Consider the following 14,876-nt stretch of genomic DNA (forward strand, 5'->3'; position numbering starts at 1 on the left):
GATTGCTACAAAAAGGATTTGGCACTCTTTGTGTTGTGTGTAGCTAACTTTACTTGTATGCAGTAGTGATGCTAAGCTCAGATAATTTTATAAAAAAAAAAAAAAATATATATATATATATATATATATATATATTATAATTATTTTATTTACTTGATCTTCGGATCTTTGAATCATATGATTTTGACCATTTGAGTTATATATTTATATATTAAAATGTTATATATTCAATTCACAATCAAACAAAACCTTTGATTATATTCTAAATTAGGAAATCATTACAATGCAGCCAGTGAAAAATTATGACAGTAACAGTACATGTAAATGATTAGTTTACATCCCGAGTCTTTCATTCATTGTTAAATGTCGCTGTAGATTCAGCAGCACTTTACTGTAAAAAACTACAGTACAATACTGCATTTTTATACTACAGTACAATACTGTAATTTGCATTGCATTCTGGGTAATATTGTTTGAGCGGGAACATAGGTATGTGTGACTCACAATTTAGATTTTTTATCTTAGTTCTGACTTCTTTTTCTCAGAATTCTTCACAGAAGTGTATATTTCAGAATTGAGTTTAAAGTCTATCCTGCAACAGAATCACGATTTTAGATCTCGCTATTCTGACTTTTTGTTCTCAGAGCTGTGAGAAACAGTGTAAATTATGAGGAAAAAACATCAGAACTAAAATGTCCTAATTACCTTTTTAATTTTTTATTCCGTGGAGGAACTTTCATCATATGATACTGTAGATGCATAAATCGTTCATGAATGTTATTCACTAATTTAGAAGGAAGCTAAAAAATTAAAAAGAAAATAAAAAATAAGCGTTCAACGTTTAAGCTTCAAGGATGTGATAAAACTTGAAAATCTTTGGAGGAAAGTTTGTGATATGCTGGTATGCCAAATTTCAGTTCCTCTTAGGGGATTTTTCAAGATCAGCAAAACTGGAATTCTAAATAGTCACTTTCCCATGCTTGAGTTTGTATATAAATACAGTTTGTTTGATGAGCACGCACATTTTTTTTAATGTTATGTCACTTTCACATATTTTTTTGTTTTTCAAAGGACTGGCAGCTGCTAAAAAACAAACAAACTTTAAATTACAGAAAAATATCTTAATTGAAATAAAGTTCAAAAACAATAATTTTACATAAATTTTCATTACAGGTTTTACAGAAAGAAAAAAAGTTATTTTACAGATTTCTCCATGTTTTTACTTTAATGTAAAGTTTTTTGTTTGGCATCTGTAACGGCCTTTTTTTAATTAGTCTTTTAATTGCAACTAAAGGGATAGTTTGCCCAAAAATTATACAGCGGATATGTTGTTTATGTTCAGCTCAAAGTGTAAACAACGTAGACAGCATAACCTTGTACAATGCTGCTGATAGAGAACAGCACATGTCATTTACGTATGTTATAAGGAGGAGACAATTTTTTTGAATAAAGTCGTTATTTTTGCTGGGGCAAAAAGTATTCTCGTAGCTTCGTAAAATTACAGTTGGACCACTGATGTCACGTGGACTATTTTACTGATCTCCTTGCTAAGTTTCTGGACCTTGATTGTGTAAGGATCCTTGCTGTCTATGGGAGGGTCAGAAAGCTCTCGGATTCCATCAAAAATATCTTAATTTGTATTCTGAAGATGAACGGAGGTCTTATGGATTTGGAATGATATAAGGGTGAGTAATTATTTTTTACATTTTCGTTTTTGGCTGAACTATCCCTTTAACAACATGATACATTACATTGCATCAAGGTTTCCCAAACTGGGTTTGAGAAGTAACTGCTTAGGGTTTATGAGTTAAATGGAAAGATAATAGTTAACTGAATCATAAAAATGTTAAAACCATTTAAACATGAATCAAAAGAAAACACTAAGTTGATGCAACGTCGCAACACTTTCTAAACCTGAAGTGATTTTTATAATCCAGATATCAAATGCAGTGTACAGTAGCTACCAGCGTGAACGTCCACAAAACTGGACTTTCTGAGTGTATAAGCAGAAGGCTATTTTAGAAAGGAAAATGTAAAAGATAAAAAAAGAATCAATAAATTATGATTACTATTATAGTGTAAATAATATTAAATCATGTATTCCATAAAAAAAAGTCAGATGACGAGTATTATAACGACAATTTAATCTAATTACGAGTACTTAATTTTTAAACTCTGATCATGTAATCCAGATTACATGTAATCAGTTACTACCCAGGTTGAATACTATAGCATGGTAAAGTAGTACAGTAATGACACTCCACAAATTCTGCTTGTAAGAGTAATATATTATAGGTCCCATAATAATAGCAAATATTTCTAACCCAGAAATCTATCAAATAATGTTAGAAATCCCCTTAGTCCACTTCACAAGTACATTCTTGAGTTTACAGAACAACACATAACCACACAAAGCCTCTTTGCCTGTCGCGGCTTTGGCAGAGCTTTTCTTTTTTGGCACACAGGCATTTGACAAATTAGACCAAAAGTAAACACAATTATGTAAATGTATGACAAAATCAAATTATGTTCTTTTCCAAAAGTGCCTTTGTTTGGCTCGATTATTCTCCTACAATAACGCGGCCCCCACAGGGCCACTGTAAATTGGGTTATGCACAATTTTTGGAGAGGGTGTCCTTGGTAAGTAGATGTTTATTTTCAACTATAACACAAGAGACCTGCATAATATTTATTGACTCGCCATTTATTGAAGTCCCCAAGACTTTTCAAGATATATTGAACACTAATATTGTTAATCTTACTCCAAGAATTTGTAGATTATTTTCTCTGGAGCCTTGGATTGAATACCTAACTGAATAGCGAACAGGAGGTATGCGTTTTCTATTTTCCCCAATGGCTTTTGGTGTCCTTTACAGTATGAACAATCTTCCAGCACTGAGAAGAGTACTGAGTATTCTTGTAACATATAAAGCGAATGTAATAATTTCTTATCAAAAAGCACAACAACTTTCCTAAAGTGTTAATAATTAAAAAAAAATATCCTCTTTGGTCATATTAATTGCATTTGTTTAAATTTGTCTCTTTTTAGATATTGTACTATGGAGAACCTAAATTATATTACAAGGGTAATTAAAAGAATATTTGTAGGATTCATATATTAAATATGGTGATCTTTGAAGATTATTACTCAAAAGTCTCTTATTTCTTTATCTCTTCCACTTGAGGGCAGTGAAACCATACGGTACTATTCACAAAATAACAGTCAGACATTGATTTAAAGTATTTCTGTTATTCATTTCATATAGAAAACGTAAAAACAAAACATCATTGATTTGTTCTCGACTCAAGCTACTGCTTTTATTGATAAAAAAAAGGTTTATTATAATTTATATTGTAGAAACTGCAGCCTGACTAAAACAAAATATTAAATTCACAACACTACACACCCATTTAAATAATGTAGGAGCTCCAAAGCAGTACAAGCCAAGAAAATTATAGACCACGCTCGGAAGACTAAGACATTTGTGTGCACATCTCTCCCCAGGCTGGTCTTAACATCACAAAAAGAGACCAGTTTAAATTTAAACAGAATTATGACTTGTCTGAGATTGACATTACAGTCAGCAACTGCAATTTTCTATTATTATTAAACTGAAGGTCAAAGGTAAACTACAACAGTTAGTGATGCCTGATTGCAGAATCATTCTTTTGAGTCAGTTATTTTTAATATCATGTATTTCAATGTACATCGGTGCCAACATTTATTCATTTTAAACAACCATTGTTTCTGTTGGGGGCTGTATTGACTCTCATGTTGACAATAAGACATGTCCTCTGTCTGAACAGCTCCTCATACAACAGTAATCATGTCTCAGTGCGGCAGGATATGTGTCTCATGTGCTCCCCCCCCATCTCATTTGATGCTCTGGGTGTTGGAATAATTACAGTTCTCTCTGCCAAACCATTCATCTCTGCTCATTTACTGAAGACAGGAAAGAAAGAAAATGGCCGGATACACATAGGTGTGTAGCAATTGGGGATCAATTGCAAATTTAATCAGAAATTAATTTATTAAAAGTATGGCGTCTTTTAAGATAGGCTTGAAGGGCATCTTCTTGATGAAATATTTAATACTTATCAATGCTACTATGATAATAAAAGGTATACTTGTTAAAAAAAAAGTTTCAAGTGCGTTCCAGATTTGAGCTCCTTCTAGTGGTGAAAATCTTTTTTCAACATTCCAACGTTTCTTTTTTGATCCTTCAGCATTTTAGCCTCTTAATTTTCCCTATTCTTACCATTTTTTCGGTCTTTCCTTTAAAACACTTGTCGATGTTGTCAGAAGACAAGCCGTGAACATTTTGCACCACTTTGCGCTAAATGATTTACAAGAAGAAACCTGACCGCGGTCAGTGGCCTATTGTTAGACTATTTCGTCAGTCGCAGCATGTTAAATCTGATATTATGTTCACTCATATTTAGTATTTACAGGCCAGTGGTTATTCTGGAAATTGGGGTGGCTGTTCTTGTGGCGGTGTTCCTCTTGGTCTACCTCGCTACTCTCTACAATCCTCGAAAAGATCCTTTGTTCTACAGTAGCCTATGAGCTCTGACACGGATTTGATTGGTTAACTCTTGAGATATGCAGCATATCCTCATTTCTTTCTGACTCTCAAATAAATAAATGACAGATTATCAGAAATATGGTCTCAAAAACACCACATTTTATTTCTGTTTAAGGTTACATACATCTGCATGAATTATTTAAAAAGGATAGTTCACCCATCAATGAAAATTCTGCCATCAATTACTCACCCTCATGTCATTTCAAATCCATAAGACCTTTGTTCATCTTCGGTACACAAATTAAGATATTTGATGAAATCCGAGTGTTACAAAATAGTGTAGTGCTAAACGTAAAACAAAGTGAGAGAAGAGGACCTGGAACAAATAAGGAGTTTACTGAAGATGACGGAGAATACAGACAATATACAAGATTACATTTAGCATTAACATACAGATATAGCTTTGACACATTTACATTCAACACATCAACAATCACGGACGAGGAGGAACTGAACAGAACGGGTATTTATACACACAGAAGGTAATGAGGGAACAGGAGACAGGTGAGGATCAATCAATTAACTAAAACAAGAAAAGGAAGAGGACCAAATAAGGAAACAAGTTCATAAACGTGACAGTTCGCCCGGAACGGTGCGTCCTCGCACCGCAAGAGGAATACCAGCGGAGGGAGGGTGGGGGTTCTGGAGGCGGGCAAGGAGCAGGCCAGGAGCAGGTGACGAGGGAGCATGGAGGTAGGGACCAGGGCGGAGTGGATGGAGGGAGGAGCCAGGGAGCAGCCCGGAGCAGGAGGAGCCAGATGGTCCACCAGAGACCAGCCAGGACGGAGATCCATGGTGGAGTCGACGGCGGGAGGAGCCATGGTGAAGGGGCCGACGACACCAGGGGGCCGACAGGCGGAGACTGCACCGGTGGGTGAGGAGCCCAAGATGGAGCAGCACAGCCGCAGAGCCAGGGTAACGTCGATGATCCGGAGGGCCTAGGTGGAGCAAAAGGCTCTGGCGACCAAGGCGGAGGCGGGGTCCTGGAAGACCGCTGTGGAGCCGGAGTGACGGAGGATGACGGTGGAACCAGAGGGAAGGAGGAGCCTGACAGAGCCGGAGGGATGGAGTGACGAGGTGGAACCAGAGGAGTGGAGTCCCGAGGTGGTGGATGGTCGACGACTGACCAAGGTGGAGCCGGAGGGACGAGGGAGCCCGGTGGAGCAGGTGGGATGACAGGCCACGGTGGAGACGAGGGAGCTAAGAGCCAAGGCGGAGCCGCTGGGTCGAAGGACCGAGGAGGAGTCCAGGGCTCGGAGGCTGGAGGCGGATACAGGGCCTTAACACGCCAAAGCGGAGCTGGAGACTGGCAGTCCAGCGGCGAACCATCGCGCCCAGATGGCACGGACTGAGGGTGAGCTGCGGGACTGACTGGCACCAGCGGAGATGAGGTCGATGAACGGGCTGGTCTAGGAGGAGGAGAGAGAGGAAGGATGGGAGGAAACACAGGAGGATCAGGGCTGGACGGAACCAGCGGAAGTGGAGTAGAGGGACTGGCAGGTCTAGGAGGAGGTGGGAGAGGGAGGCTGGGAGGGAATACAGGAGACACAGAAACTTCAGAGCTGGGCGGAACCAGCGGAGACACAGAAGATTCAGAGCTGGCTGGAACCAGCGGAGACACAGAAGATTCAGAGCTGGGCGGAACCAGCGGAGACACAGGAAACTCAGGGCTGGGCGGAACCAGCGGAGGAACAGAAAATTCAGGGCTGGGCGGAACCAGCGGAGAAACAGAAAATTCATAGCTGGGCGGAACCAGCGGAGAAACAGAAAATTCAGGGCTCCAGGCATAGGAGACGGACTGCTGGGATGGCCATTCCAGGAGAGAGAGGAAAACAAAAATAAAAAACCAAAAGGAAAGAAAAGCTAAAATAAACTATACTGTCTGGTCCGTGATTCTGTTACAGGTGAGGTGTAGTGCTAAACGTAAAACAAAGTGAGAGATGAGGATCTGGAACAAATAAGGAGTTTACTGAAGACGACGGAGAATACAGACAATATACAAGATTACATTTAGCATTAACATACAGATATAGCTTTGACACATTTACATTCAACACATCAACAATCACGGACGAGGAGGAACTGAACAGAACGGGTATTTATACACACAGAAGGTAATGAGGGAACAGGAGACAGGTGAGGATCAATCAATTAACTAAAACAAGAAAAGGAAGAGGACCAAATAAGGAAACAAGTTCATAAACGTGACACCGAGAGCTTTCTGGCAATGCATAGGCAACAATGCAACTACCACGATCAAGGCTCAGAAAGGTAAAAAGGACATTGGTAATATAGTCCATAATGTTATGAAGCTACGCGAATACGGTTTCTTCTCCATGTCAGTCATAGATGCGAGTTCATGAGACATGCGCACCTTACTGCATTTTGAATGTCAGTGGCTTTTCTGTGAAGATGAACGAAGGTCTTATGAGTTTGGAAAGGTTGAGTAATTAATGACACAATTTTCATTTTTGGGTTAACTATCCCTTTAATTGTTTTGTTGCTGCACTGAATGAGTCCATTTAAACTCATTAGTATCGGTGGAATGCAGATACTGACATTTCATTGACATTCTCTCTCACCGTATTAAAGGTCCAGGGAGGTTGACACAAAAAGCAATGGAAGATGTGGTGACACATGCAAAAAATTTCATTTCCCCCACCAAAATGTTTACAGTACCAAGACAAAAAATTACAAAATTCTTCTGTGACACATGGTAGGCCTATGTATACAAACTTAAAAATTAATCTGAAAAGAACACGCTTTAAAAAAATTGCAAACTCTTGTGCATTACTATTCTGCTTAGTATTAGGACACAATAGAAAAATGTAAGCTTCTGCAATGTAATGCTAGAAATTTAACTTAAAATAGCAGTGTTATTATTGGTTTGAGTGACTGAGAGGTGACAATGTCACCTGGCACAGCATGTCATATTGAGACGTTAATTCCATTATCACACCTGTAATGCAGGTAAACTAAACCAAGACCCCTATGGATTAAAAGGGCTCGGGAGAAGAAGGGAAGTGAGAAAGACAGAAAGTGAGAACGTCAGTATCAGACTGTGCATCTGTGCTCAGCGGATGGCAATACAGCACTTCTCATTGAGCTGTTATATCTACGAAGCTGTCAGTAAGATACTCGTGAACACAAGAAGAATGGCACTGGACAATATCTAGTCTAGCCATCCAACCATGAAATTGGATACAAGTAAAGTATTTGTTATAATAACACACCTGTCTTTACTTTTACACCCATGGTTTCCTTCACAATAAGCTATGAAATCCATCTTGAAAACTTTGCTTGGGCAAAGAAGATTATTAAAGGAATATTTCAACTAAATTGAAACGTATCAGGCTACCATCATGTCAAGCTTTTCAGCTCACCATTTATGAAAGTGAAAGTGAAGTGACATTCAGCCAAGTATGGCGACCCATACTCAGAATTTGTGCTCTGCATTTAACCCATCCGAAATGCACACACACAGAGCAGTGAACACACACACACACACTGTGAGCACACACCCGGAGCAGTGGGCAGCCATTTATGCTGCGGCGCCCGGGGAGCAGTTGGGGGTTCGATGCCTTGCTCAAGGGCACCTAAGTCGTGGTATTGAGGGTGGAGAGAGCTGTACATGCACTCCCCCCACCCACAATTCCTGCCGGCCCGGGACTCGAACTCACAACCTTTCGACTGGGAGTCCGACTCTCTAACCATTAGGCCACGACTTCCCTAGATTTATCTATATGAAAAAGAGCAACGTGAACACTCCCCTTAACTTCACCATAGCATTCCAATGGAATCATAGGTTTTTGGAACAACATGAGAGTGAAGTAAATGATGACCAATTTCTTATGTGTCTATGTGAACTATTCCGTTAAATCCTGTGTCTGAGCTTTCAGTGGTGGCATTTGCAGTCATTATTTTTGCCTCCATGCTCAAGAATTTTCCTTTTCATGACCCCTGCCATTCATTATTTGTCACGCAGACGCTTAGGAAATGCCACATGGGGTATTCGCTGTCTCCGCAAAGTGCCCTTTTGGCAGAGCTGCACTTTATTTAAAAAAAAACCCACCACATGGCTCCAGATATAAATTTCTTGTTCACACCTCCACTCGCAGATATCATTATCCTCTTCCACCTTGCCAGAAATCAATAGTCGGTAAGAGTGAAATCTTTTTAATAAAGACAGCGTGAATAAAGGTGGACTAGTTAACTCTTGATATAGCAGTTGAGCGCTGCAACATCTTATTAGTGAGGTTTTTCTCTCTGCACATCACAGAGGGCTTAGAGTTAACGTCGAAAACATTTCAATTCAGCGTTTCGAAAGTGCCAATGAAGCCGAGCTCGTAATCCCACTAGGGAGAGATGCGTTTTCTTGCAAAGCCTGCAATTAAAACTAAAAGCAAATGAAAATTTCCCTTTCATTAAAGACAAGAGCAGTTTGTCACTTTCCGAGGAAGAAAGTGTTCTATTGTTTGATTTTAGGCCAGTTTTGCATGATGTTATTAATACGTGACATTTGCATACGTGACATTTGCATACGAGAATACGTGGAAAATATATATAATCTTCCAATAATGTTAATTACTGTACAATATTCCACTTACTGCATGACTCAACAAATAAATAAATAAGTGTATGTTTGAATATTAATTTTAGTTCAAATTATGTTGTAACCTTATTCTATATTATCTAAAAATTAGTCTACAGTGTAGCCTAAAAAAACAGTCCACCAAGGCAATTTTGAGCTAAGAAATTTTCCATTTTCACTAGCTTATTACTAATATGAGACCACGGAATGCCACCATGGGCCAACCAGAATTGAGTATTCCATAGGACCGCACACAATTGACCAATCAGAATCAAGTATTCCATAGGACCGCACACAGTTGACCAATCAGAATCAAGTATTCCATAGGACCACACACAATCGACCAATCAGAATCAAGTATTCCATAGGACCACACACAATTGACCAATCAGAATCAAGTATTCCATAGGACCACACACAGTTGACCAATCAGAATCAAGTATTCCATAGGACCACACACAATTGACCAATCAGAATCAAGTATTCCATAAGACCACACACAATTGACCAATCAGAATCAAGTATTCCATAGGACCACACACAATTGACCAATCAGAATCATGTAATCCATAGGAACACACACAACTGACCAATCAGAATAAAGTACTCCATAGGACCACACACAATTGACCAATCAGAATCAAGTATTCCATAGGACCACACACAATTGGCCAATCAGAAGCGAGTATTCTATCATAATATTAGGTGACCAAAAGTAAAAATTGGAAAACTGCAATGTAGTCGTGTCACCCTTATGTAACACACTACAACATCTAAATCACGTACATTTTAACATTAAACAGAAGAAAAGACAGTTATTGTGTTTTGACCTGTTCTCCTGGCCAAGGGATATGCCTCTTGTCGGAGAATCCAAGGTGAAGAAACAGACACCGTTGACATTGGTCAGTGGTTAGTATTTTCTCTACAGAATCAGTAATGGTGCTTGTATCCATCAGGCTGAACGTGAGCAGAAAAAAGCCTTGATCGGGAACCCCCTGGATCATCTCTTTGTGATTTATTTAGCGGCTGCCATGGGATTCACTATCTTGAGAGGATTGGTAAGCTGGTGCTCACCATATGCTTGCGTATGATCTCCATAATTAATTCTGCTGGGACAAAGAAACTCATATCTTTATCCATATAGGCCGTTCTTGATTGCCCATAGAAATGCTCAACAGATATGTGCAAGAGTATGAACCGTATCTGAAGGATCCTGTGGGCTTCCCCAAAGTTGCTGTGAATACATTTCACATACTCTAAAATTATTACATTCAGTCTTATACCAACACATTCAGGCTTTTTAATACCCTAAACTTTATAGCATTAAGCTCCTCTAAATGACTGTACGGTAAGTATTACTAATCATTAGCACTCAATAAGGTGGGTGGCTTATTGTCACCTTGGGTAGTCCAAGAATATCCCCTCTGCCTCAGCCCAACACAAAGGTATCAAGGGTACCTTTGTTTTTGTTTAGATTGGGGTTTTAGCTTGCTCAATAGGTTATCAAAAGTCCTTGTTCCAGATGGAACCCTGGCACAATGGTGGCTCATCGATCAGGCAGGAGATGTGCTATGACTTGATAAGCTAATCCTACCCATGAGTCCTGGCTGAGCCCCTCCATCAACTCAAACAAGCAGAGGGTGTGACATGTGTGGTAATGTGTTTGATAAGGAATGAGGGCGCGCCAACACGTATGCTTGTACAGAGGACAGAAACCTGCATCGATCGCATAATACCTGTGCACTCAGGGACGCCCAGGTGCTGGTGAGAATATTTATATAGTATGTATAGGGCAGGGGAAATTCCTTGAAATGTTTCTACTCATATTCCAATTCAACATCTGTGACTGATTCGATACTAATTGAGTGCTTATGCTTATGATACGAAGTGCTTACTTAATATAAAAAACAATAATGTATATTATTTTATACATAATATATATACATATATGTATATATGATATTGGTAACTCGTTAACTATAAATTACGACATTTCTCTCAATAAATTCTTAATTTGCTGCTTAATAGTTAGTAAGGTAGTTGTTAGGTTTAGGTATTGGGTAGGATTAGGGATGTAGAATAAGGTCAAGTAGAATAAGTCATTAATATGTCCTTAATTAGCACTAATACATGGATAATAATGTAGTAATATGGATGCTAATAAGCAACTAATAGGTGTTAAGTATTCTAAAGTGTTACCATGATATTTTATTTTAAATGTATATTTGTAATATATATTCATTATATTTATAAGTATTTGTGAAAAAATATCATGAATACTAAAATAAATTTCATTACCATTGTATATGATATTTAAAATCAAGCAATAAAAATAAATTCTCTAAAGATGCATCTGAATTCCTGGGTGAACATGAATTTCACACCTTCTTATAATTTTCTTGAAAGACACCATATGCTGTGCAATATGACAAGGCTCTGTTTATGGTCTAATCATGGGTAATGCACTCATGTTTGTATTTTTAAGCCTTAATAAGTATGAATGATTGTGTGAACTCAATGCAGTCGGGCCGATCTGTATTCAGCGGGAGTGCATTGCTGCAGCAGTGCTTGTGCCCTTGGGGATTGAGTTGGACTGCATTAATTTGCCATCAAAGCACTGGTGTGTAGAGGCAAGGCGTGTAGTGTTGACACTCAGATTGAAGTAATACTTGTTGCACGACTCCAGATGTTGCTGCTCCTTTTCCAATGCTCTTCTAATGCTGGGTTCATTTGCATATGGGTTTTGCACACCTGGCTGGACTTGGATGCTTGATTGGACAGTATATTTTGCATGTGCCATTTTACAGGTAAGACATGAAAAACTTTAGTCAAATATTGGAAGAGAGCAAGAAAACATCTGTTAGAAACTGTAAAATCTGTGACTAAGGTTCACGTTAGAAGCAACCATTGAGGTATACTGTATTTCCTCCATAGTTTCTGGCAGAATCTAGAGATTTCTGTCTACTGTATGCTGATGTTATAGAAAAGGCACCATCAAACAGTATCACGATCAATGCCTTGGTCTGAACAAGCTCATCCAGCACCCCTTTAATTCCCAGTATGAGGCCTGAGCATTCAGCATTCCTAATCAAAGACCTCCAGTAGAACAGGACTTCACTGGCATCTCACTGTAGATCTCCAGCTCGACATACTAATGAATGCCTCCTCAAAGCTGAGAGGATGTCACTGCGGTCTATTCATCTATACTAACCCATAGGCAGAGGCCTCTAAAATACATTACAAGGTCTTGGATGAGACCTCATTTTGCCCTTATCATTGAACTTTACAAAAGTACAATATGAAACTAGGTTCTTGCATTTTATTATCAATATCAGTAGTGTTTGGCTGTAGCCATTTGTGTTGGTATGTGGGTGCTATTGGGTGCGTTAGCCATTGTTATCCAACTATGGTTGCATCGTCATTACCAACATAGTCCAATAATAAAGTGTTTCCTGAAATAGTTCCAATGAACATTCGCAAACAGTATCATACACAGCTCTCGGCCTGTGGTTAGACGCATGGCATATTGTTTGATATGTGGACTTAGATTGTATACAAACCACAATTTCTGAAGAGTGGACACCTGAATAAATAAGTCAGCCAGCAGTCTCCAATCCTGATCCTTGAGAACCATTGACCTGCAGTATTTAGCTCCAATTAGATTTCAATGGATGGTTCACCGTAGTTCAGTACTTACCCTCATGTTGTTCCAAACCCGTAAGACCTTCATCATCTTCAGATCACAAATGAATATATTTTTGATGAAATCCGAGAGCTTTCTGACCCTACATAAACAGCAAAGCAGCTGACACGTTCAAGACCCAGAAAGGTAGTAAGAACATCGTTAAAAATAGTCCATCAGTGGTTCAACGGTCATTTTATGAAGCTACGCTTTTAGCTCCAGCTAAACTGCTAGGCTTTGGTTCTAACTATCAGCAGGATACACTTCTGGTGTGTCGGTCAGGACACAAAGAATAAGGAGACTGGCGCTTCTTTCCAAAGTGTATTGAAAATTAGTCTAAAAATAACAAAACATAACAGTATAAGTAAAACAGGTACATGTTCACAAATAAATCAGACACTTCCTAATCAAGAATACCAACATTTTCATTATAATCTAAATAACAGCTGTAATTTTCAATACACTCTGGAAAGAAGCGCCAGTCTCCTCATTCTTTGCGTCCTGACCAACACACCAGGAGTGTATACTGCTGATAGTTACCAAAGCCTAGCAGTCTGCGATGCATGCGTTTGCATTCCTCTCCTTGCAATCAAGGCACAGCACATCTGGTTTCTATGTGTTGTGGTACTGTAGTAAACAAACGTTGAAGATTGACACGGAAGTTGAATTTAGGTTCTAACAATGTCCTTACTATCTTTCTGGGTCTTGAATGTGTCAGTTAAACTGCTGTCTATGGAGGGTCAGAAAGCTCTCGAATTTCATTAAAAATATCTTCATTTGTGTTCTGAAGTTGAACGAAGGTCTTACAGGTTTAAAATGACATGAGGGTGATTAATTAATGACAGAATTTACATTTTGGTGAACCATTCCTTTAAGCAACAAGTTATGTTATTGTATGGGAAATGCACCCCTGGGTGGTTGTGTTTTGCCCCAAGTCAAAGTGACAAAAAGAAGTCCTTTCCTTCAAATTAGTGGATTTTTTTCACCTGTTTTTTCATTTACCAGGTGAAAATTGTCTTATCGATTATATAAAACTCTCACCCACAAAAACAAGATCTTGTGCTTCTGTCCACCACAGTGCCAGTGGTTTCATGTTGGAGCCTCGCTGCTAGTGTTGTCACGACACCAAAATTATTATTTCGATACCGATACCTAGTCAAGAATTGCGATTTTGATACTTTTCCTGAAAGGGGAAAATACACTCTCAAATATCATTGCTGTGCTTTATTTTAAAATCGGGACAACATTCTAATCATATAACACACTAATAAATGAACATATGAACAGCACATATGTTAAACATTTGAACAAAATATGAAATATCAAAATATAAAAAATAAATTAGAGCAATAACATTCAAGGTAAAGAAAGAATAAATTTAGCAGCATTATCTCAGTTATCATAAGAAACATAAGAGTAATAAATTTATCTTTATTCTGAACTTTGAATAAAAATATGAACAGCGATTATATTAAACAATGTTTCTGAACTCAGAAGATTAAATGTCAAAAGATAAATAATATCAATTTAAGCAATGGTATTCAAGTAAAAAAAAAAAAAAAAGCAAATAAAATTTAGCAGCAATATCTGAGATATTGTAACTTATTCTTGTCAGTTGTGCAACCAGTGAGCTTTTTTGAGCGTCATCTTTTTCTACCAGTCGTGGACCGGCGGACACAGTATCACTTGTGCTTGCACATGCAGCCTAGTGATGCGCGCATGGGGGACATCACGGAAGATACGTTGCTACTTAGACCTTCGTATTGTAACCTTATCAAAGAACCTAATAAAATATTAAAATATATATTCCAAATATTTAATATAGGCTATATGAAATTGCACTAGTGATGGTTCGTCCGTGAACGAATCTTTTAGGTTAATGAATCGTTCCCGTTCAGGTAATCCACTGACTCATATTTCTCGTTCACTGAAGTTCCTCTCTCCACAGCAGCGCATGCGCAGCTCGTGAACTGCTTCATCCTGTCAAAGAGTTACTCAAGATGTGACGGAGCATGTG

General features: G+C 38.5%; 1 protein-coding gene across 1 annotated transcript in view; it reads right to left on the reverse strand.

Moving 5' to 3' along the window:
* Positions 1-13,968, reverse strand: part of sbno2b (strawberry notch homolog 2b) — a 72,165-nt gene extending 58,197 nt beyond the window's left edge. The window contains exon 1 of the mRNA XM_059569448.1: positions 13,901-13,968. The gene's annotated coding sequence lies outside the window, so the exon portion shown is untranslated. The remainder of the gene's footprint in view (positions 1-13,900) is intronic.
* Positions 13,969-14,876: the final 908 nt, after the last annotated feature.

This window comes from Carassius carassius, chromosome 16 (assembly GCF_963082965.1).
Source record: "Carassius carassius chromosome 16, fCarCar2.1, whole genome shotgun sequence".
NCBI lineage: Eukaryota > Metazoa > Chordata > Actinopteri > Cypriniformes > Cyprinidae > Carassius > Carassius carassius.